This window comes from Ranitomeya imitator, chromosome 5, assembly GCF_032444005.1.
Source record: "Ranitomeya imitator isolate aRanImi1 chromosome 5, aRanImi1.pri, whole genome shotgun sequence".
In the NCBI taxonomy this organism is placed as follows: domain Eukaryota; kingdom Metazoa; phylum Chordata; class Amphibia; order Anura; family Dendrobatidae; genus Ranitomeya; species Ranitomeya imitator.
Genome location: NC_091286.1, coordinates 195,862,246 through 195,887,997, shown reverse-complemented (window position 1 = coordinate 195,887,997; position 25,752 = coordinate 195,862,246). Strand labels below are relative to the sequence as shown.

At 43.5% G+C, this 25,752-nt stretch overlaps 1 protein-coding gene across 3 annotated transcripts in view; it reads right to left on the bottom strand.

Annotated features, from left to right (window-relative positions):
• QPCT (glutaminyl-peptide cyclotransferase) overlaps window positions 1-25,752 on the bottom strand; it is a 248,470-nt gene that overhangs the window by 8,344 nt on the left and 214,374 nt on the right. The gene's annotated exons all lie outside the window — the stretch shown is intronic.

The following is a 25,752-nucleotide window of genomic DNA, read 5'->3' as shown; positions in this document are numbered from 1 at the left end:
ATACACCACCATACTTTACAATAAAACCGACAGGGCCGGATACAATAAAAGGCCATACAACGCCATACATCACAACCAGAAACATACAACAATGTCTTTACACAACCACAGTGCAGAACATAATACACAACTTGCAATAAAAATTATTACATTTAATAAAAGGGCGCAGAATCATTCTATACTACCATACTTTACAATAAAACCGACAGGGCCGGAGACAATAAAAGGCCATACAACGCCATACATCACAACCAGAAAAATACAACTATGTCTTTACACAACCACAGTGCAGAACATAATACACAACTTGCAATACAAATTATTACATTTAATAAAAGGGCGCACAATCATTCTATACTACCATACTTTACAATAAAACCAACATGGCCGGAGACAATTAAATTCATATAACGCAAGAATAAAACATCACAACTGAATACAAAAAAACACCACCAAACCAATAAATGGAAAAGAAAAATCTATCCTGGAAAGAACAATAATCAAGGCCGCAGACAATGAAACGCCATCCTATACAACGCCATACATCACAACCAGACTAAAAATACAACAATATCTTTAAACAACCATAGTGCAGAATATAATACACAACTTGCAAAAACAATTACAAAATAAAACATGTAGAAAATGCACAGAATCATTCTATACTTACATCTCTGGACAGCAGATGAAGAAAAGAAGAAGAAGTCTGGTCTGATGTGTTGCCTGTAGATGCTGCAGCAGAAGTGACAAACAATCCAAACATTTTCTTTATATATGGGGGATGTTTTTATCACTGTTTTCACTGTCTAGACACTGTCTAGACACTTTTTTGTTTAATTTTATCTAACGACGCATGCGTCGCACAACGCACGCACTTGCGTCTCGTGCGTTGTCAATTGGTTTCAATGGGAGATTGTAACGCAATGACGACGCACGAGCGACGCAAGTGCGACGCATGCGTTTTTTAGACGCTACAAAAATGCAACATGTAGCGTCTTCGACGCCACCCAGGTGCGGTGAAACGACGCATGCGTCGTGCGTTTTTACAAAAACGCATGACAACGCAACGCATGCGTCCCCAATGATAAAGATAGGGGCGCATGACGCATGCGTTGTTGTGCGTCGACGACGCTGCGTCGCATGACGCTAATGTGAACGTAGTCTTAGAGACACACCACCGAATTCTGTTTTAACCCCTACTTCATACTGTCCTCAGATTACATAGCAAAAACCTGCTGACAGATTCCCTTTAAGATGAGGAACCAAACCAGAAATTCCATTTGCAGACACATGTTTCAGGAGATCAAACGTGTAAAGTTTCTCTTTACAAACATATGTCTGAGGGCATTTTCCCCTCCAAAACATGTGTCTTCTTGTACCGAAGCACATAAATACATAGTTTAACATAATAACATAGTTCAACACAAGAACACTGGAAACTAAGGTTTGGTGTTTTCTTAATTTGTTTTTGTTTTGTTGTTTGACATTGTCCATGGAGCACTATACTGTTTATCTCAACTTAAATATGTGCTCCATGGACAATGCTACCAGGTGTGCATTTTTTGGGATGTATGCATGCCTTGAACAACAGTTTTGTGGTTAATATACAGGTGCTTCTCATAAAATTAGAATATCATCAAAAAGTGAAATTAATTTCAGTTTTTCAATACAAAAAGTGAAACTCTTATATTACATAGAGTCATTACAAACAGAGTGATTTATTTCAAGTGTTTATTTCTGTTAATGTTGATGATTATCGCTTACAGCCAATGAAAACCCAAATATCATTATCTCAGTAAATTAGATTAACAAAAAACACCTGCAAAGGCTTCCTAAGCATTTAAAAAGGTCCCCTAGTCTGTTTCAGTAGGCTCAACAATCATGGGGAAGACTGCTGAATTGACAGATTTACAGAAGGCACACTCCACAAGGAAGGTAAGCCACAAAAGGTCATTGCTAAAGAAGATGGATGTTAACAGATTGCTGTATCCAAGCATATTGATGGAAAGTTGAGTGGAAGGAAAAAGTGTGGTAGAAAAAGGTGCACAAGCAACCGGGATAACTGCAGCCTTGCAAGGATTGTTAAGAAAAGGGCATTCAAAAATTTTGGGGAGATTCACAAGAAGTGGACTGCTGCTGAAGTCATTGTTTCAAGAGCCACTGTTGTGAATTCTGTGGTCAAGCTCCCTCCTGTGGTCATGAGTGGTACTTCGGCTGGTTCTGTCCATGAGCTTCCTCTGGTGGATGTGAGTGGAGCTGCGGCTTCTGAGTTTCCTTCCTCAGGTGACGAGGTTAAGTCGTTAGGTGCTGCTCTATTTAACTCCACCTAGTTCTTTGTTCCTTGCCTCCAGTCAATGTTCCAGTATTGGTCTTGCTCTCTCCTGGATCGTTCTTGTGGCCTGTCTTCCCTGCATAAGCTAAGTTCTGCTTGTGTTTCTTGGTTTGCTATTTTTTCTGTCCAGCTTGCTATTTTGGTTTGTCTTGCTTGCTGGAAGCTCTGGGACGCAGAGGGAGCACCTCCGTACCGTTAGTCGGTGCGGAGGATCTTTTTGCGCCCTCTGCGTGGTTGTTTGTAGGTTTTTGTGCTGACCGCAAAGCTATCTTTCCTATCCTCGGTCTATTCAGTAAGTCGGGCCTCACTTTGCTAAAATCTATTTCATCTCTGTGTTTGTATTTTCATCTTTACTCACAGTCATTATATGTGGGGGGCTGCCTTTTCCTTTGGGGAATTTCTCTGAGGCAAGGTAGGCTTATTTTTCTATCTTCAGGGCTAGCTAGTTTCTTAGGCTGTGCCGAGGCGCCTAGGTCTGGTCAGGAGCGCTCCACGGCTACTTCTAGTGTGGTGTGATAGGATTAGGGATTGCGGTCAGCAGAGTTCCCACGTCTCAGAGCTCGTCCTATGTTATTAGTAACTATCAGGTCACTTTGTGTGCTCTTAACCACCAGGTTCATTGTGTTTCTAAACCACCAGTTCATAACAGTACTGGAGGCCCAAAGTACTAATGCTTCTCAATAGAGGGAAAAGAGAAGTTCTGAGACCATTTTTTTTTCTCTGCACTGTGTTTTGTCTTTCTTTTCCCCTAGACATTTGGGTGGTTCAGGACACAGGTGTAGTGATGGACATTAAAGGTCTGTCTTCTTGTGTGGATCATCTCACTGCAAGAGTACAAAATATTCAAGACATTGTGGTTCAGAAATCTATGTTAGAACCTAGAATTCCTATTCCTGATTTGTTTTCTGGAGATAGAGCTAAGTTTCTGAATTTCAAAAATAATTGTAAACTGTTTCTGGCTTTAAAACCCCGCTCCTCTGGTGACCCAGTTCAACAAGTTAAGATCATTATTTCTTTATTACGTGGCGACCCTCAAGACTGGGCATTTTCCCTTGCGCCAGGAGATCCTGCATTATGTGATATTGATGCGTTTTTTCTGGCGCTCGGATTGCTTTATGATGAACCTAATTCAGTGGATCAGGCAGAGAAAAATTTGCTGGCTCTGTGTCAGGGTCAGGATGAGGTAGAGATATATTGTCAGAAGTTTAGGAAGTGGTCTGTGCTCACTCAATGGAATGAACGTGCGCTGGCAGCAATTTTCAGAAAGGATGTCATGGTGGGATTTCCTATGCCTGCTGGTCTGAATGAGTCTATGTCTTTGGCCATTCAGATCGATCGACGCTTAAGTGAGTGTAAAAATGTGCACCATTTGGCGGTATTATCTGAGCATAAACCTGAGCCTATGCAATGTGATAGGACTTTGACCAGAGCTGAACGGCAAGAACACAGACGTCGGAATGGGCTGTGTTTTTACTGTGGTGATTCCACTCATGCTAGCTCCGATTGTCCTAAGCGCACTAAGCGGTTCGCTAGGTCTGCCACCATTGGTATGGTACAGTCGAAATTTCTTTTGTCCGTTACTTTGATCTGCTCTTTGTCATCCTATTCTGTCATGGCATTTGTGGATTCAGGCGCTGCCCTGAATTTGATGGACTTGGAGTTTGCTAGGTGCTGTGGGTTTTTCTTGGAGCCCTTGCAGTATCCTATTCCATTGAGAGGAATTGATGCTACGCCTTTGGCCAAGAATAAGCCTCAGTACTGGACCCAACTGACTATGTGCATGGCTCCTGCGCATCAGGAGGATATTCGCTTTTTGGTGTTGCATAATCTGCATGATGTGGTCGTGTTGGGATTGCCATGGCTATAAGTCCATAACCCAGTATTGGATTGGAAATCTATGTCTGTGTCCAGATGGGGTTGTCAGGGGGTACATGGTGATGTTCCATTTCTGTCTATTTCATCATCCACCCCTTCTGAGGTTCCAGAGTTCTTGTCGGATTACCGGGATGTATTTGATGAGCCCAAGTCCAGTGCCCTACCTCCGCATAGGGATTGCGATTGTGCTATCGATTTGATTCCTGGTAGTAAGTTTCCTAAAGGTCGACTGTTTAATTTGTCTGTGCCTGAGCACGCCGCTATGCGGAGTTACGTAAAGGAATCCTTGGAGAAGGGTCATATTCGCCCGTCGTCGTCGCCATTGGGAGCAGGGTTCTTTTTTGTGGCCAAGAAGGATGGTTCGTTGAGACCTTGTATTGATTACCGCCTTCTAAATAAAATCACAGTCAAATTTCAGTACCCCTTGCCGCTGCTGTCTAATTTGTTTGCTCGGATTAAGGGGGCTAGTTGGTTCACCAAGATAGATCTTCGTGGTGCGTATAATCTTGTGCGTATTAAACAGGGCGATGAATGGAAAACAGTATTTAATACGCCCGAGGGCCATTTTGAGTACCTGGTTATGCCATTTTGGCTTTCCAATGCTCCATCAGTATTTCAGTCCTTTATGCATGACATCTTCCGAGAGTACCTGGATAAATTCCTGATTGTATACTTGGATGATATTTTGGTCTTCTCGGATGATTGGGAGTCTCACGTGAAGCAGGTTAGAATGGTGTTCCAGGTCCTGCGTGCGAATTCTTTGTTTGTGAAGGGGTCAAAGTGTCTCTTTGGTGTTCAGAAGGTTTCATTTTTGGGTTTCATTTTTTCCCCTTCTACTATCGAGATGGACCCTGTTAAAGTTCAGGCCATTTATGATTGGACTCAGCCGACATCTCTGAAGAGTCTGCAAAAGTTCCTGGGCTTTGATAATTTTTATCGTCGCTTCATCAATAATCCTGTGGTCATGAGTGGTACTTCGGCTGGTTCTGTCCATGAGCTTCCTCTGGTAGATGTGAGTGGGGCTGCGGCTTCTGAGTTTCCTTCCTCAGGTGACGAGGTTAAGTCGTTAGGTGCTGCTCTATTTAACTCCACCTAGTTCTTTGTTCCTTGCCTCCAGTCAATGCTCCAGTATTGGTCTTGCTCTCTCCTGGATCGTTCTTGTGGCCTGTCTTCCCTGCATAAGCTAAGTTCTGCTTGTGTTTCTTGGTTTGCTATTTTTTCTGTCCAGCTTGCTATTTTGGTTTGTCTTGCTTGCTGGAAGCTCTGGGACGCAGAGGGAGCACCTCCGTACCGTTAGTCGGTGCAGAGGGTCTTTTTGCGCCCTCTGCGTGGTTGTTTGTAGGTTTTTGTGCTGACCGCAAAGCTATCTTTCCTATCCTCGGTCTATTCAGTAAGTCGGGCCTCACTTTGCTAAAATCTATTTCATCTCTGTGTTTGTATTTTCATCTTTACTCACAGTCATTATATGTGGGGGGCTGCCTTTTCCTTTGGGGAATTTCTCTGAGGCAAGGTAGGCTTATTTTTGTATCCTCAGGGCTAGCTAGTTTCTTAGGCTGTGCCGAGGCGCCTAGGTCTGGTCAGGAGCGCTCCACGGCTACTTCTAGTGTGGTGTGATAGGATTAGGGATTGCGGTCAGCAGAGTTCCCACGTCTCAGAGCTCGTCCTATGTTATTAGTAACTATCAGGTCACTTTGTGTGCTCTTAACCACCAGGTTCATTGTGTTTCTAAACCACCAGTTCATAACAAGCCACCACACACAGTCATAATCAGGCCATGGGCTACAAATGTCACATTCCTTGTGTCAAGCCACCCATGACCAATAGACAACGCCAAAAGCCTCTTACCTGGGCCAAGGAGAAAATGAACCGGACTGTTGCACAGTGGTCTAAAGTGTTTTCAGAATAAAGTAAATATTCCATTTCATTTGAAAATCAAGGTCCCGGAGTCTGGAGGAAGTGTGGAGACGCACACAATCCAAGCTGCTTGAGGTCTAGTGTGAAGTTTCCACACTAGACCTCAAGAGGGGACGGGAAGAAAAACATTAGACTCGAACAAAGACGACCCAGGAAAACATACTCAGAAGGGAGGTAAGAACATTTCTAAAACAATCCACAGTGAGGAGATTGGAACAAAACAAAATCCTCTAAACTGCATGCTCGCAAACGCCAGAAGCCTGACAAACAAGATGGAAGAACTAGAAGCAGAAATATCTACAGGTAACTTTGACATAGTGGGAATAACCGAGACATGGTTAGATGAAAGCTATGACTGGGCAGTTAACTTACAGGGTTACAGTCTGTTTAGAAAGGATCGTAAAAATCGGAGAGGAGGAGGGGTTTGTCTCTATGTAAAGTCTTGTCTAAAGTCCACTTTAAGGGAGGATATTAGCGAAGGGAATGAGGATGTCGAGTCCATATGGGTTGAAATTCATGGAGGGAAAAATGGTAACAAAATTCTCATTGGGGTCTGTTACAAACCCCCAAATATAACAGAAAGCATGGAAAGTCTACTTCTAAAGCAGATAGATGAAGCTGCAACCCATAATGAGGTCCTGGTTATGGGGGACTTTAACTACCCGGATATTAACTGGGAAACAGAAACCTGTGAAACCCATAAAGGCAACAGGTTTCTGCTAATAACCAAGAAAAATTATCTTTCACAATTGGTGCAGAATCCAACCAGAGGAGCAGCACTTTTAGACCTAATACTATCTAATAGACCTGACAGAATAACAAATCTGCAGGTGGTTGGGCATTTAGGAAATAGCGACCACAATATTGTGCAGTTTCACCTGTCTTTCACTAGGGGGACTTGTCAGGGAGTCACAAAAACATTGAACTTTAGGAAGGCAAAGTTTGAACAGCTTAGAGATGCCCTTAATCTGGTAGACTGGGACAATATCCTCAGAAAAGAGAATACAGATAATAAATGGGAAATGTTTAAGAACATCCTAAATAGGCAGTGTAAGCGGTTTATACCTTGTGGGAATAAAAGGACTAGAAATAGGAAAAACCCAATGTGGCTAAACAAAGAAGTAAGACAGGCAATTAACAGTAAAAAGAAAGCATTTGCACTACTAAAGCAGGATGGCACCATTGAAGCTCTAAAAAACTATAGGGAGAAAAATACTTTATCTAAAAAACTAATTAAAGCTGCCAAAAAGGAAACAGAGAAGCACATTGCTAAGGAGAGTAAAACTAATCCCAAACTGTTCTTCAACTATATCAATAGTAAAAGAATAAAAACTGAAAATGTAGGCCCCTTAAAAAATAGTGAGGAAAGAATGGTTGTAGATGACGAGGAAAAAGCTAACATATTAAACACCTTCTTCTCCACGGTATTCACGGTGGAAAATGAAATGCTAGGTGAAATCCCAAGAAACAATGAAAACCCTATATTAAGGGTCACCAATCTAACCCAAGAAGAGGTGCGAAACCGGCTAAATAAGATTAAAATAGATAAATCTCCGGGTCCGGATGGCATACACCCACGAGTACTAAGAGAACTAAGTAATGTAATAGATAAACCATTATTTCTTATTTTTAGTGACTCTATAGCGACAGGGTCTGTTCCGCAGGACTGGCGCATAGCAAATGTGGTGCCAATATTCAAAAAGGGCTCTAAAAGTGAACCTGGAAATTATAGGCCAGTAAGTCTAACCTCTATTGTTGGTAAAATATTTGAAGGGTTTCTGAGGGATGTTATTCTGGATTATCTCAATGAGAATAACTGTTTAACTCCATATCAGCATGGGTTTATGAGAAATCGCTCCTGTCAAACCAATCTAATCAGTTTTTATGAAGAGGTAAGCTATAGGCTGGACCACGGTGAGTCATTGGACGTGGTATATCTCGATTTTTCCAAAGCGTTTGATACCGTGCGGCACAAGAGGTTGGTACACAAAATGAGAATGCTTGGTCTGGGGGAAAATGTGTGTAAATGGGTTAGTAACTGGCTTAGTGATAGAAAGCAGAGGGTGGTTATAAATGGTATAGTCTCTAACTGGGTCGCTGTGACCAGTGGGGTACCGCAGGGGTCAGTATTGGGACCTGTTCTCTTCAACATATTCATTAATGATCTGGTAGAAGGTTTACACAGTAAAATATCGATATTTGCAGATGATACAAAACTATGTAAAGCAGTTAATACAAGAGAAGATAGTATTCTGCTACAGATGGATCTGGATAAGTTGGAAACTTGGGCTGAAAGGTGGCAGATGAGGTTTAACAATGATAAATGTAAGGTTATACACATGGGAAGAGGGAATCAATATCACCATTACACACTGAACGGGAAACCACTGGGTAAATCTGACAGGGAGAAGGACTTGGGGATCCTAGTTAATGATAAACTTACCTGGAGCAGCCAGTGCCAGGCAGCAGCTGCCAAGGCAAACAGGATCATGGGGTGCATTAAAAGAGGTCTGGATACACATGATGAGAGCATTATACTGCCTCTGTACAAATCCCTAGTTAGACCGCACATGGAGTACTGTGTCCAGTTTTGGGCACCGGTGCTCAGGAAGGATATAATGGAACTAGAGAGAGTACAAAGGAGGGCAACAAAATTAATAAAGGGGATGGGAGAACTACAATACCCAGATAGATTAGCGAAATTAGGATTATTTAGTCTAGAAAAAAGACGACTGAGGGGCGATCTAATAACCATGTATAAGTATATAAGGGGACAATACAAATATCTCGCTGAGGATCTGTTTATACCAAGGAAGGTGACGGGCACAAGGGGGCATTCTTTGCGTCTGGAGGAGAGAAGGTTTTTCCACCAACATAGAAGAGGATTCTTTACTGTTAGGGCAGTGAGAATCTGGAATTGCTTGCCTGAGGAGGTGGTGATGGCGAACTCAGTCGAGGGGTTCAAGAGAGGCCTGGATGTCTTCCTGGAGCAGAACAATATTGTATCATACAATTATTAGGTTCTGTAGAAGGACGTAGATCTGGGTATTTATTATGATGGAATATAGGCTGAACTGGATGGACAAATGTCTTTTTTCGGCCTTACTAACTATGTTACTATGTTACTATGTTACAATCAGTGATGGTTTGGGGTGCCATGTTATCTGCTGGTGTAGTTCCACTATGTTTTATCAAGACCAAAGTCAACGCAGTCTACCAGTTTAGTTTTAGTGCACTTCATGCTTCACTCCGCCGACAAGCTTTTTGGAGATGGAAATTTCATTTTCCAGCAGAACTTGGCACCTGTTCACACTGACAAAAGTACCAACAACTGGTTTAAAAACAACAGTATCACTGTGCTTGATTGACCAGCAAACTCGCCTGACCTTAACCCCATAGAGAATCTATGGAGTATTGTCATGAGGAGATGAGAGACACCATACTTAACAATGCAGATGAGCTAAAGGCTGCTATCAAAGCAACCTGGGCTTCCATAACACCTCAGCAGTGCCACAGGACGATCACCTCCATGACATGACGCATTGATGCAGTAATTGATGCAAAAGGAGCCCCGACGAAGTATTGGGTGCATTTCCTGAACATACATTTCAGTAGGCCAACATTTTGGATTTTAAAATCATTTTTCAAGCTGGTGTTATAAATTTATTGAGATAATCACTTTTTGGTTTTCATTGGCTGTAAGCCACGATCATCAACATTGACAGAAAGGAACAATTGAAATAGATCACTCTATTTGTAATGACTCTAATATATGAGTTTCACATTTTTGTATTGAAGAACTTAAATAAATTAACTTTTTGATGATATTCTAATTTTTTGAGTTGCACCTGTATATACAGTTAGGCCCAGATATATTCGTACAGTGACAATTTTGGCATTTTAGCTGTTTCCAAAACATATTCAAGATACAGTTATATAAATAATATGAACTTAAAGTGGAGACTCTCAGCTTTAGTTTGAGAATATTCACATCCTAATTGGAAGTAAGGGTTTAGGAATTACAGCTCTTTAATATGTAGCTTCCTCTTTTTAACCCCTTACTGACATCGGACATATAAGTATGCCGATGGCAGTATCCCCCGCTTTAATGTGGGCTCCGGAGGTGAGCCCACATCTTTCCGGGAAAATGTCAGCTGTTTTGAACAGCTGACATGTGCCCGCAATAGCCGTGGGTGGAATCGCGGCTATTAACTAGTCAAATGCCGCTGTCAAACTCTGACAGTGGCATTTAAATCGCGATTCTGATACTTGGTTATATGTATACAGAAATATATATATGACATCTCCAGGGCGAAACGCGCGTCGGGGCACTGGGAATGTGACGTGGGAGGGCGCACTTCATAGAGATCACCACCGGTAATTATTCAGACCCTCTCTCCCTATGTGCCTTATGCTTGTACGGATTTCAGAATATGCTTATAGAGCTATGGTGGGACGAGAGTGTCTCTGGGACTGCCTTTACTTATTAGATCTTGATGCTTAAAAAGGATGCTTTTTGCACCTATACCTTTATACGTAATATAGGTGGTCTGCAATATTTATTTCTTCTTATGATATCTTCTTGATGTTTTCCTTGCCGCCTTCCCATGGGGTATTACCAGGATGACATGTTGTAGCTTTTTAAAATGTTTTTGTATTGGTTGTATATTATTTTTTCTGTAATAAATACTTTATTTTATCTTTATGTATGGTCGGCTTCTTTATAGATGTCAGGGACTTACTGCCATCTTGTGGTTAGTGCATATGTTTTGAAAAAGTACCATTTGTTACTTGGTTGGACTTTTTTGGTATTAGAAATATATATATGTATAGTCTCATGTTCCCGGGTATGATGTCTCAAACAGCGCAAAGATATGCCAACATATTGTATAATACATGCATAACTTTTACAATGGTAACCAGGGTAAATATCGGGTTACTAAGCGCGGCCCTGCGCTTAGTAACCCGATATTTACCCTGGTTACAGGTGAACACATCGCTGGATCGGCGCCACACACGCCGATCCAGCGATGACAGCGGGTGATCAGCGACCAAAAAATGGTCCTGATCATTCCCCAACGACCAACGATCTCCCAGCAGGGGCCTGATCGTTGGTCGCTGTCACACATAACGAGATCATTAGCGGGATCGTTGCTACGTCACCAAAAGCGTGACGTTGCAATGATATCGTTAACGATATCTTTATGTGTGACTCCAGCTTAAGCCTACTTTTACACTGCCGTTTTTTGCCATACATCGCAATGCGTCGTTTAGGGGAAAAAACGCATCCTGCAAAGTTGTTTGCAGGATGTGTTTTTGCCCCATAGAGTAACATTACCGACGCATTGCGACGTATTGACACACATCACAACCGTCGTGCGACGGTTGCGCCGGACCGCCGGGAGCAAAAAACGTTAAATGTAACGTTTTTTGCTGCCGACGGACCGCCCCCACCTCCCTCACAATGGGGCAGCGGATGCGCCGGAGAAATGCATCCGCTGCACCCGTTGATGTGTTCCTGAAAAGGAAATGTACAGAGGTTAAATGTGCTAAATCCTAAGTTGCTGGAAAGCCAAGCCCTCATACATTCCTGGTAGTTTGAGTCAGGGGTATGGAAAGTTAGTTAGCGCCTAGCTGGGCAAGTCTTTGTGGTTTTTGGTTTCTTTACTGTTTGTCACCTTTATGGTTGAAAAAAAAAAGCCCCACACTTTCTTTATATGGACAGTAGCATAGAAAACCAAGAAAAATGTATACAATAGGGTATAATTTTGCATAAACCTAAGAGAAAAAAACCCTATAAAATTTAACTTTTAATTAATTATATTTAAAATTATAATCCAAAAAATACTAAAAAGATAACACCTCCCCATTCTATTGAATGGGGCTGAATTACTCAACATGGAGTTTATAGAAGTAATATTCCTATACTGACCCTAATAGAACCCTATTAAGCTGATGACCTGCCTGACAGCGGAGGTTGGCACCCTAAAATTCGATATGGCACCCCCGCTCAACGTCGGCTGTCCCTTAAGTCCCTGTCAGCCCCTATTCTATAATAAAACAAAAATCCAACATGCATACAATATAGAAATTGTCTTTGACACTAATAAATGTTGGTGGATAGCTCCTGTAGATTTCTATGATGTATTAACTAACAAAATTCACAATGTGGTGACTTTTGGTACTAGTTAGCGCACAGGAGGCATTTATATCTGCAATATTAGTTTTTCCGATAATCTATGAGGTATACCGCTTGGAATAATCAAGCAGAGATGTTGCTGTGGATTGAATTCTGTCAATGACAATGAACTAATAATAATTCCCTTAACCTTTTGGCTATTACAGAAACCTGGATCCAGCATTCAGACACCACCGCCGCCGCCGCCGCTCTCTCGTTTGGTGGGCTGAAATTTTCACATGCCGCCAGACCTGAGAATAGACAGGGTGGAGGTGTTGGTTTGCTCCTTTCATCACAATGTGCTTTCCAGGTCATGCCCCCCGCTTCCCTCACTTACATTTCCTTCCTTTGAAGTCCACGCCTTCAGACTCTTTAAGCCCTTTTCCTTGCGAGTGTCAGTTGTTTATCGCCCTCCAGGCTCCTCCCGCCAGTTTCTATCCTGTGACATCCCCATCCTGATCATGGGAGACTTTAACATCCCCATCAATGATCCCCTCTCCCAATCTGCCTCTTATCTTCTTTCTCTAACTTCTTCATTCGGCCTCTCACAGTTTACTAATTCTCCTACGCATGACAACGGGAATAATCTAGACCTGGTCTTCTCCCGTCCCGGCTCGCTGCATGACTTTACTAACTCCCCTCTCCCGCTTTCGGACCACAACCTTCTTTCCTTCTCCGTCAAGAATTGTCTCCTCCCCCGGGACACCCCCACTTACCACACTTATCGGAATACACATAACATTAATACCCAGCAGCTTATGGGCAATCTCCACTCATCTTTAGCCCCCATCTTCTCCCTCTTCTGTCCAGACTTAGCATTGTCACACTTCAATAATACACTGAAGAATGCCCTAGATGAAGCAGCACCTTCTACACGCAGAAAGAACCGACACAGACAACAGCAGCCCTCGCAAATAATGCAAACACGTTTTCTTCAGCTGTGACAAAGACCGTATGGTCGAAACGCGTAGCTTTCTTCACTTGTGATATGGCATTGTCCCAGGAGTGTGTCTTCTACTATTTTATATGATGGATTAAAGTTTTACATTTTATCAAGAAGCTGGAACATTTTTCTCTTTTACTTGGATTTGCACTACGTCGAGTAAGGACGAATTTCCGTGCTCCTTGCACATATCGGTGAGCTGGCTTTTTTCTTTCTTTGTCCTGGATCCCCTTCCCTGCCACCCCTCAAGGTCACTAGATATCTTTGAGCCTGTTTCAGAAGAAGTTTCCAAGCTCCTCGCTTCTGCTCAGCCTACAACCTGCAACAGTGACCCCATTCCTTCACATATCCTGCACTCTCTCTCACCAGTGGTCACCACTCACCTGACTAAAATATTTAACATCTCTCTTTCTCCAGATATCTTTCCCTCTTCATTTAAACATACCATCATAACCCCTTTACTTAAAAAGCCATCCCTGGACCAGAACTGCCCTGCTACAGACCTGTCTCTAACCTTTTCTTCATCTCTAAACTCCTGGAACGCTTGGTCCACTCCCATCTAATCCGCTATCTCTCGAATAACTCTCTTCTCGACCCCTTACAATCTGGTTTCCGCTCTTTACACTCCACTGAAACTGCCCTTGTGAAGGAACAAATTAAGAAAGATTCTCCATTTTGTGCTTTTGACTTCTTTTTCTTGTTGCTTAAAGATAAATTCTGTTATTTAATTACCGTATATACTCGAGTATAAGCCGAGATTTTCAGCCCATTTTCTTGGGCTGAAAGTCCCCCTCTCGGCTTATAATAGAGTCATATACCGGGAGGTCGGCAGGTGAGGGGGAGCGGGGGCTGTGTAGTTATACTTACCTGCTGCGGCGCAGTTCCTGCAGTCCCTGGCTTCCCCGGCGCTGCAGATTCTTCCTGTATTGAGCGGTCACATGGCACCGCTCATTACAGAAATAAATAGGCGGCTCCACCTCCCATAGGGGAGGAGCCGCATATTCATTGCTGTAAATGATCGGTAACTGTGACCGCTCAATTACAGGAAGAAGCTGCAGCGCCGGGGAAGCCAGGGACTGCAGGGAGCGCACCAGGAGCAGGAAGTATACGGGGAGCGCAGCGCTGCGCTATATTTACCTGCTCTTCGCTCCGGTGCGGCTCCGTCTGCAGCGTCCTCTGGCTGTGACGCTCAGTTCAGAGGGCGCGGTGACGTAGTCAGTGCGCGCCCTCTGCTGAGCTTCAGTGCTGGAGACGGAGCCGCACGAGGAGCAGGTAATTATTGAAAGCGCCGGCGTCCTGAGCAAGAGAGGGTGAGTATGTGATTTTTTTTTTATTGCAGCACCAGCAGCATTCTATATGGCACAGCTTGATAAGGAGCATCTATGGGGCCATAATCAACGGTGCAGAGCAATATATATGGGGCACAGCTTTATAAGGAGCATCTATGGGGCCATAATCAAAGGTGCAGAGCAATATATATGGCACAGCTTTATAAGGAGCATCTATGGGGCCATAATCAACGGTGCAGAGCATTATATATGGCACAGCTTTATAAGGAGCATCTATGGGGCCATAATCAACGGTGCAGAGCAATATATATGGGGCACAGCTTTATAAGGAGCATCTATGGGGCCATAATCAACGGTGCAGAGCAATATATATATGGCATAGCTTTATATGGAGCATCTATGGGGCCATAATGAACAGTGCAGAGCATTCCATATGGCACAGCTTTATGTAGAGCATCTATGGGGCCATAATGAACGGTGCAGAGCATTCTATATAGCACAGTTGTATATGGAGCATCTATGGGGCAATAATGAACAGTATGGAGCATCTATTTTTATTTTTGAAATTTACCAGTAGCTGCTGCATTTCCTACCCTAGGCTTATACTCGAATCAATAAGTTTTCCCAGTTTTTTGTGGCAAAATTAGGGGGGGGGTCGGCTTATACTCGGGTCGGCTTATACTCGAGTATATACGGTAGGTAAAAGGTTATAGCTGCTATGAACTAACTTTATCTTGTTGTTCACAAGTCTGTTATTCAACTAGGCTATGGTACATAATTGGTATAAAGACCTTGAGTGTTGTAACTCGAGCCAGATAAGAGACTCGGGGGTGTATCGCTATACAAGACTCTGAGGCACCTGTTGGTATGCTTTTTCTATGCCAAGAAGACACGACCATATCTGTAGTTTCCGTTTTTTTCTGTATCCTCATGGGTTAAGTTTTTCCTGCATTTTTATAGGTTAAGAACTGTGAGCGTGCTCTTATGCTGATTGGTTGAAGTATAATTTCTATGATTTTGAAAAGTGATATGTAATAAACAGAGATCAGAGATCTGCTTGATCCCCCATACAGAGACACACATCTCCGTCTGGTCATTTTCAGTTGCCGGCAACGCCCTGTAGATTAATTTGGAAATCACTGAGTCAACCGTGAAGGATCTATTTAGATCCTCCCTCAACACCCTCACTAAAGACTCTAATGATCTAATAACAGCTAAATCCAAAGGGCATTGCTCCCTGCTGATTCTCCTGGATCTCTCTGCTGCATTCTACACTGTGGATCACCAGCTCCTGCTCACTATGCTCCGCTCTATAGGCCTCAAGGACACAGCCCTCTCCTGGTTCTCCTCCTACCTCTCTGACCACTCCTTCACTGTATCTTTTGCCGGCTCCTCTTCCTCTCCTCGTCCCCTTACTAACGGGGTTCCGCACGGCTCAGTCCTAGGCCCCCTCCTCTTCTCTCTATACACTGCCCCTATTGGACAAACATTCCGCCGATTTGGGCTCCAGTATCATCTCTATGCTGATGACACCCAATTATACACTTATTTCCCTGACATCACCCCTACCCTAATTCAAAATACCAAGGATTGTCTGTCTGCTGTCTCTAACATCATGTCCTCGCTCTATCTGAAACTAAATCTCTCCAAAACTGAACTTGTGTTTCTCTCCTCTACTAACCTCACTCTACCTAACATCGAAATAACCCTGGAGGGTTCAACCATAACTCCCAAGCAGCATGCCCACTGTCTTGGGGTCATATTCGACACCAAACTTTCCTTTACTCCCTATATCCGATCACTCACTCGCTCTTGTCACCTGCATTTTAAAAACATCTTCAGAATCCATCCATTTTCACCTTTGAAACTGCTAAGACTCTTACTGTTGCTCTTATTCATTCTCGTCTGGACTACTGCAACTCTCTTCTGATCGGTCTCCCTCTTACCAAACTTTCTCCTCTCCAATCCATCTTGAATGTGCCATCCAGGGTCATATTTCTGTCCAGCCGCTTCACCGATGCCTCCATCTTGTGCCAGTCACTACACTGGCTACCCATTCGCTACAGGGTCCAGTATAAACTCATCTCTCTCACTCACAAAGCTCTCCACAGTTCTGCACCACCTTATATCTCCGCTCTCATCTCTGTATATCGCCCTACACGTGCCCTCCATTCTACAAATGACCTAAGACTAACATCCCCCGTAATCTGAACCTCACAACTCCGTCTCCAAGACTTCTCTCATGCTGCGCCAGCTCTCTGGAACGCACTTCCCCACACGATCAGACTGATACCTAGCCCCGACCTATTCAAGCGCGCTTTGAAAACCCATCTCTTCAAACAAGCCTACCACATCAACTACTCAGAAAACTAACTTTGCCCTGTTCCCTCCTTCTAAATATTATTCTGAATCTGCACCCTACTATTCATCTGTCTCCACACCCTTCATGCACACGATAACTGCACTTGATACTTGAGTATTGCACTTAAACACACGGGCTGATGACCGGTTATGCAGCTTTATATGAAAATCCCTATTTACTATAATTGCCAGATCTGAAATAACAAGCACTTTTCACCTATTGTGTCCCCCCATTTCCTTATAGATTGTAAGCTTGCGAGCCTGAACCTCACTCCTAATGTCACTGTTTAAATTGTCTTAACTTGTATTGAATTTATTGTCTGTACATGTCCCCGCTTAATTGTAAAGTACTGCGGAATATGTTGGCGCTATATTAATAAAAATTATTATTATTATTAACTAATACATTAGAGAAAGCTATCCAGTTATTAGAATTATTCTCTAACATTTAATTTATTAGGGATACCCCTCTTAGGGGACAAGCAGAGCTGCTGTTATATACTGATTTGTTGTCAATGACAATGAGCAAATACATTACAACATGTTCCAAATTATTATGCAAATTGGATTTAACCCCTTAGCGACCGCCGATACGCCTTTTAACGGCGGCCGCTAAGGGTACTTAAACCACAGCGCCGTTAATTAACGGCGCTGTGGAAAAAGTGAATAGCGCCCCCCAGAGTCGGATTTTCTCCAGAGAACATGATTCGGGGGGTTTTTAACCGACCCCGCATTTGCGATTGCAGGTAATTAACCGTTTACCGGCGATCGCAAAAAAAAAAAAAAAAAACGCGATCTCTTTTTAATTTCTCTGTCCTCCGATGTGATCGCACATCAGAGGACAGAGAAAAGGGGTCCCAGATAGCCCCCCCGATACTCACCTATCTCCCCCGGTGCTCCTCGTGGCTCCTCGTGATCGCACATCAGAGGACAGAGAAATAGGGGGATTCGGGGACCCTATCATACTCACCGGTGTCCCTGGATCCTCCTGCTGCTCCTCCTGGCTGCCGGGGAAAAGAAAATGGCGGGCGCACTGCCATCTGCCGGCAGACAGGAAAAGAGCAGTTGGGGCTAAAATTAGGGTTAGGGTTAGGGCTAGGGTTAGGGCTAGGGTTAGGGCTAGGGTTAGGGCTAGGGCTAGAGTTAGGGCTAGGGTTAGGGCTAGAGTTAGGGTTAGGGCTAGGGTTAGGGCTAGGGCTAAATTTAGGGTTAGGGTTGGGGCTAAATACAGGGTTAGGGTTCTTTCACACTTACGTCGGTACGGGGCCGTCGCAATGCGTCGGTCCGACATACCGACGCACGTTGTGAAAATTGTGCACAACGTGGGCAGCGGATGTAGTTTTTCAACGCATCCGCTGCCCAATCTATGTCCTGGGGAGGAGGGGGTGGAGTTACGGGCACGCATGTGCGGTCAGAAATGGCGGACGCGACGTACAAAAAAAGTTACATTGAACGTTTTTTGTGCCGACGGTCCGCCAAAACACAACTAATCCAGTGCACGACGGAGCGACGTGTGGCCATCCGTCACGATCTGTCGGCAATACAAGTCTATGGGCAAAAAAACGCATCCTGCGGGCACATTTGGAGGATCCGTTTTTTGTCCAAAACGACGGATTGCGGCGGATACCAAACGACGCAAGTGTGAAAGTAGCTTTAGGGCTAGGGTTAGGGTTGGGGCTAAAGTTAGGGCTAGGGTTGGGGCTAAAGTTAGGGTTAGATTTGGGGTTAGGGTTTGGATTAGAGTTGGTATTAGGGTTAGGGTTGGCATTAGGGTTACGCTTGGGATTAGGGTTAGGTTTGGGATTAGGGTTAAGGTTAGGGTTGTGATTAGGGGTGTATTGGGATTAGGGTTAGGTTTGAGGTTAGGGTTGAGATTAGGAATAGGGGTGTGTTGGATTTAGGGTTTTGATTAGGGTTATGGTTAGGGTTGACATTAGGGTTGTTTTGGGGTAAGGGTCGTGATTATCGTTAGGGTTAGTGATTAGGATTATGGATCGGGTTGGGATTAGGGTTAGGGGTGTGTTGGGGTTAGGGTTGGAGCTAGAATTGGGGGGTTTCCACTGTTTAGTTACATCAGGGGGTCTCCAAACACGACAGCCAATTTTGCGCTCAAAAAGTCAAATGGTGCTCCCTCCCTTCTGAGCTCTGCCGTGCGCCCAAACAGTGGGTTACCCCCACATATGGGGCATCAGCGTACTCGGGATCAATTGGACAACAACTTTTGGGGTCCAATTTCTCCTGTTACCCTTGTGAAAATAAAAACTTGGGGGCTACAAAATCTTTTTTGTGGAAAAAAAAATATTTTTTTATTTTCACGACTCTGCATTCTAAACTTCTGTGAAGCACTTGGGCATTCAAAGTTCTCACCACACATCTAGATAAGTTCCTTGGGGGGTCTAGTTTCCAAAATGGGGTCACTTGTGGGTGGTTACTACTGTTTAGGTACATCAGGGTCTCTGCAAACGCAACATAACGCCCACAGACCATTCTATCTAAGTCTGCATTCCAAAACAGCGCTCCTTCCCTTCCGAGCTCTGCCGTGCGCCCAAACAGTGGTTTACCCCCACATATGGGGCATCAGCATACTCGGGATAAATTGGACAACAACTTTTGGGGTCCAATTTCTCCTGTTACCCTTGTGAAAATAAAAACTTGGGGGCTACAAAATCTTTTTTGTGGAAACAAAAATATTTTTTTATTTTCACGACTCTGCATTCTAAACTTCTGTGAAGCACATGGGGGTTCAAAGTGCTCACCACACATCTAAATAAGTTCCTTAAGGGGTCTAGTTTCCAAAATTGTGTCACTTGTGGGGGGTTTCCACTGTTTAGGCACATCAGGGGCTCTCCAAACGCGACATGGCATCCGATCTCAATTCCAGACAATTCTACATTGAAAAAGTAAAACGACACTCCTTCTCTTCCAAGCTCTGCGGTGCGCCCAAACAGTGGTTTACCCCCACATATTGGGTATCAACGTACTCAGGAGAAATTGCACTACAACTTTTGTGGTCTAATTTCTCCTGTTACCCTTGTGAAAATAAAAATTTTGGGGCAAAAAATAATTTTTGTAGAAAAAATGCGATTTTTTATTTTCACGGCTCAACGTTATAAACTTCTGTGAAGCACATGGAGGTTCAAAGTGCTCACCACACATCTAGATAAGTTCCTTAAGGGGTCTAGTTTCCAAAATGGTGTCAATTGTGGGGGATTTCCACTGTTTAGGCACATCAGGGGCTATCCAAACGCGACATGGCGTCCAATCTCAATTCCTGCCAATTCTACATTGAAAAAGTAAAACGGCGCTCCTTCACTTCCAAGCTCTGCGGTGCGCACAAACAGTGGTTTACCCCCACATATGGGGTATCGACGTATTCAGGAGAAATCGCACAACAACTTTTGTGGTCTAATTTCTCCTGTTACCCTTGTGAAAATAAAAACTTGGGGGCTACAAAATCTTTTTTGTGGAAACAAAAATATTTTTTTATTTTCACGACTCTGCATTCTAAACTTCTGTGAAGCACTTGGGCATTCAAAGTTCTCACCACACATCTAGATAAGTTCCATGGGAGGTCTAGTTTCCAAAATGGGGTCACTTGTGGGGGGTTTCCACTGTTTAGGCACATCAGGGGCTCTCCAAACGCGACATGGCATCCGATCTCAATTCCAGACAATTCTACATTGAAAAAGTAAAACGACACTCCTTCTCTTCCAAGCTCTGCGGTGCGCCCAAACAGTGGTTTACCCCACATATTGGGTATCAACGTACTCAGGAGAAATTTCACTACAACTTTTGTGGTCTAATCTCTCCTGTTACCCTTGTGAAAATAAAAATTTTGGGGCAAAAAATAATTTTTGTAGAAAAAATGCGATTTTTTATTTTCACGGCTCAACGTTATAAACTTCTGTGAAGCACATGGGGGTTCAAAGTGCTCACCACACATCTAGATAAGTTCCTTAAGGGGTCTAGTTTCCAAAATGGTGTCACTTGTGGGGGATTTCCACTGTTTAGGCACATCAGGGGCTCTCCAAACGCGACATGGCGTCCAATCTCAATTCCTGCCAATTCTACATTGAAAAAGTAAAACGGCGCTCCTTCACTTCCAAGCTCTGCGGTGCGCACAAACAGTGGTTTACCCCCACATATGGGGTATCGACGTATTCAGGAGAAATTGCACTACAACTTTTGTGGTCTAATCTCTCCTGTTACCCTTGTGAAAATAAAAATTTTGGGGCAAAAAATAATTTTTGTAGAAAAAATGCGATTTTTTTATTTTCACGGCTCAACGTTATAAACTTCTGTGAAGCACATGGGGGTTCAAAGTGCTCACCACACATCTAGATAAGTTCCTTAAGGGGTCTAGTTTCCAAAATTATGTCACTTGTGGGGGGTTTCCACTGTTTAGGCACATCAGGGGCTCTCCAAACGCGACATGGCATCCGATCTCAATTCCAGACAATTCTACATTGAAAAAGTAAAACGACACTCCTTCTCTTCCAAGCTCTGCGGTGCGCCCAAACAGTGGTTTACCCCCACATATTGGGTATCAACGTACTCAGGAGAAATTGCACTACAACTTTTGTGGTCTAATCTCTCCTGTTACCCTTGTGAAAATAAAAATTTGGGGGCAAAAAATAATTTTTGTAGAAAAAATGCGATTTTTTATTTTCACGGCTCAACGTTATAAACTTCTGTGAGGAACATGGGGGTTCAAAGTGCTCACCACACATCTAGATAAGTTCCTTAAGGGGTCTAGTTTCCAAAATGGTGTCACTTGTGGGGGATTTCCACTGTTTAGGCACATCAGGGGCTCTCCAAACGCGACATGGCGTCCAATCTCAATTCCTGCCAATTCTACATTGAAAAAGTAAAACGGCGCTCCTTCACTTCCAAGCTCTGCGGTGCGCCCAAACAGTGGTTAACCCCCCCATATGGGGTATCGACGTATTCAGGAGAAATCGCACAACAACTTTTGTGGTCTAATTTCTCCTGTTACCCTTGTGAAAATAAGAATTTGTGGGCGAAAAGATCATTTTTGTGTAAACAAATGCGATTTTTTATTTTCACGGCTCTACGTTATAAACTTCTGTGAAGCTCTTGGGGGTTCAAAGTGCTCACCACACATCTAGATAAGTTCCTTAAGGGGTCTAGTTTACAAAATGGTGTCACTTGTGGGGGGTTTCCACTGTTTAGGCACATCACGGGCTCTCTAAACGTGACATGGCGTCCGATTTCAATTCCAGCCAATTCTGCATTGAAAAAGTCAAACGGCGCTCCTTCACTTCCAAGCTCTGCGGTGCGCCCAAACAGTGATTAACCCCCACATATTTGGTATCGACGTATTCAGGAGAAATTGCATAACAAAATTTATGGTTACATTTCTGTTTTTACACATGTGAAAATAAAAAAAATGGTTCTGAATTAAAATGTTTGCAAAAAAAAGTTAAATGTTCATTTTTTCCTTCCACATCATTTCAGTTCCTGTGAAGCACGTAAAGTGTTAATAAACTTCTTGAATGTGGTTTTGAGAACCTTGAGGGGTGTAGTTTTTAGAACGGTGTTACACTTCATTAATTTGTATCATATAGACCCCTCAAAATTACTTCAAATGTGATGTGGTCTCTAAAAAAAACAGGTGTTGTAAAAAGGAGAAACTGCTGGTCAACTTTTAACCCTTATAACTCCCTAACAAAAAAAAAATTTGTTTCCAAAATTGTGCTGATGTAAAGTAGACATGTGGGAAATGTTATTTATTAACTATTTTTTGTGACATATCTCTCTGATTTAAGGGCATAAAAATACAAAGTTTGAAAATTGCAAAATTGTAAACATTTTCGCCATATTTCCGTTTTTTTCATAAATAATCGCAAGTAATATCGAAGAAATGTTACGACTAACATGAAGTACAATATGTCACGAAAAACCAGTCTCAGAATCAGCGGGATCCGATGAAGCTTTCCAGAGTTATAACCTCATAAAGTGACAGTGGTCAGAATTGCAAAAATTGGCTCGGTCATTAAGTACTAAATTGGCTCTGTCACTAAGGGGTTAAGTGTCATAAAGATTTAATTGTTTTGTTTTTCAAATAAACTCATGGATGTTATTGTGTCTCAGGGCTCAATGGATCACTGAAATAAATCTTAAACACATGTGATAATTAGTTTTTCAGGTGATTCTAATTAAAAGAAAACTACTTAAAAGTGATGTTCCACAGGCCACAGCTTTCAAGTAACATGGGAAAGAAAAAGGATCTCTCTGTGCCGAAAAGCATCAAATAGTGCAATGCATAGTCAAGGGATGAAAACATGAGATATTTCCAAAAAACTTAAGCGATCATCGTACTGTTAAGAGATTTGTGGCTGAATCCGAGCACAGACATGTTCGTACTGATAAAGGCATAATGAGGAAGGATTCTGCCAGGCAAGTTCATCGGATTAAGAGAGCAGCTGCTAAAAATCCATTACAAACCAGCAAACAGATATTTGAAGCTGCTGGTGCCTCTGGAGTCCCTCGAACCTCAAGTTGTAGGATCCTTCAAAGGCTTGCTGTGGTGCATAAACCTACTATTCGGCCACCCCTAAACAGTGTTTACGAGCAGAAACGGTTGCAGTGGGCCCAGACATACATGAAGACTAATTTTCAAACAGTCTTGATGAGTGTTGAGCAACCCTGGATGGTCCAGATGGATGGAGTGGTGGATGGTTGGTGGATGGCCACCATGTCCCAACAAGGCTGCGACATCAGCAAGGAGGTGGAGGAGTCAAGTTTTGGGCCAAAATCATGGGGAAACAGCTGGTAGGGCCCTTTAAGGATATATATATATATATATATATATATATATGTAACTCTGGCAAAAATACAAATTATGAGACCACCACATCAAAACCCTGTCATGGGCAGCCCAATCTCCAGACCCGAACCACATTGAGAACCTCTGGAATGTAATCAAGAGGATGATGGATAGTCACAAACCATCAAACAAAGAAGAGCTGCTTACATTTTTGTGCTAGCTGCAGTGTGAAAGACTGATGGAAAGCATGCCAAGACGCATGAAAGCTGTGATTAAAAATCATGGTTATTCCACAAAATATTGATTTCTGAACTCGTCCCGAGTTAAAACATTAGCATTGTTGTTTCTAAATGATTATGAACTTGTTTTCTTTGCACTATTATAGGTCTGAAAGAACTGTTTTTTTTATTTTGACCATTTTTCTTTGTCAGAAAAAACAAACAAAATTTATTGCTTGGAAATTCGAAGACATGTCAGAAGTTTATACAATTTACATTTTACTTAAAAATATACCTATAAAGAGAAAAATCAGACAAACTGAACATTTTGTAGTCGTCTCTTAACCCCTTCCCGACCCATGACGCCACGTAGGCTTCATGAAAGTCGGTGCCAATCCGACCCATGACGCCTATGTGGCGTCATGGAAAGATCGCGTCCCTGCAGATCGGGTGAAAGGGTTAACTCCCATTTCACCCGATCTGCAGGGACAGGGGGAGTGGTAGTTTAGCCCAGGGGGGGTGGCTTCACCCCCCCGTGGCTACGATCGCTCTGATTGGCTGTTGAAAGTGAAACTGCCAATCAGAGCGATTTGTAATATTTCACCTATTATAATGGGTGAAATATTACAATCCAGCCATGGCCGATGCTGCAATATCATCGGCCATGGCTGGAAATACTAATGTGCCCCCACCCCACCCCACCGATCGCCCCCCCAGCCCTCCGATCTGTCCGGTACACTGCCCTGCTCCCCTCCGTCCTGTGCTCCGTTCCCCCCCGTGGTCTTGTCCGCTCACCCCCGTGCTCCAATCACCCCCCCGTGCTCCAATCACCCCTCCTGCACTCCGATCCACCCCCCCGTGCTCCGTTCCACCCCCCCGTGCTCCGTTCAACCCCCCCGTGCTCCGTTCAACCCCCCCGTGCTCCGTTCCACACCTCCCGCGTTCCGATCCACCCCCCCATGCTCCGATCCCCCCCCACGTGCTCCCCCCCACCCCATCATACTTACCGATCCTGCCGGGGTCCGTCCGTCTTCTCCCTGGGCGCCGCCATCTTCCAAAATGGTGGGCGCATGCGCAGTGCGCCCGCCGAATCTGCCGGCCGGCAGATTCGTTCAAAGTGCATTTTGATCACTGAGATATAATCTATCCCAGTGATCAAAATAAAAAAATGATAAATGACCCCCCCCCCCTTTGTCACCCCCATAGGTAGGGACAATAAAAAAATAAAGAATTTTTTTTTCCACTAATGTTAGAATAGGGTTAGGGCTAGGGTTAGGGGTAGGGTTAGGGCTAGGGTTAGGGGTAGGGTTAGGGCTAGGGTTAGGGCTAGGGTTAGGGCTAGGGTTAGGGCTAGGGGTAGGGTTAGTGTTAGGGCTAGGGTTAGGGTTAGAGCTAGGGTTAGGGTTAGGGCTAGGGTTAGGGTTTTGGTATGTGCACACGTATTCTGGTCCTCTGCGGATTTTTCCGCTGCGGATTTGATAAATCCGCAGTGCTAAACCGCTGCAGATTTATGGCGGATTTACCATGTTTTTTCTGCGCATTTCACTGCGGTTTTACAACTGCGGTTTTCTATTGGAGCAGTTGTAAAACCGCTGCGGAATCCACAGAAAGAAGAGACATGCTGCGGAATGTAAACCGCTGCGTTTCCGTGCAGTTTTTCTGCAGCATGTGTACATCGATTTTTGTTTCCCATAGGTTTACATTGAACTGTAAACTCATGGGAAACTGCTGCGGATCCGCAGCGTTTTCCGCAGCATGTGCACATACCTTTAGAATTAGGCTATGTGCACACGGTGCGGATTTGGCTGCGGATCCGCAGCAGATTGGCAGCTGCGGATTCGCAGCAGTGTTC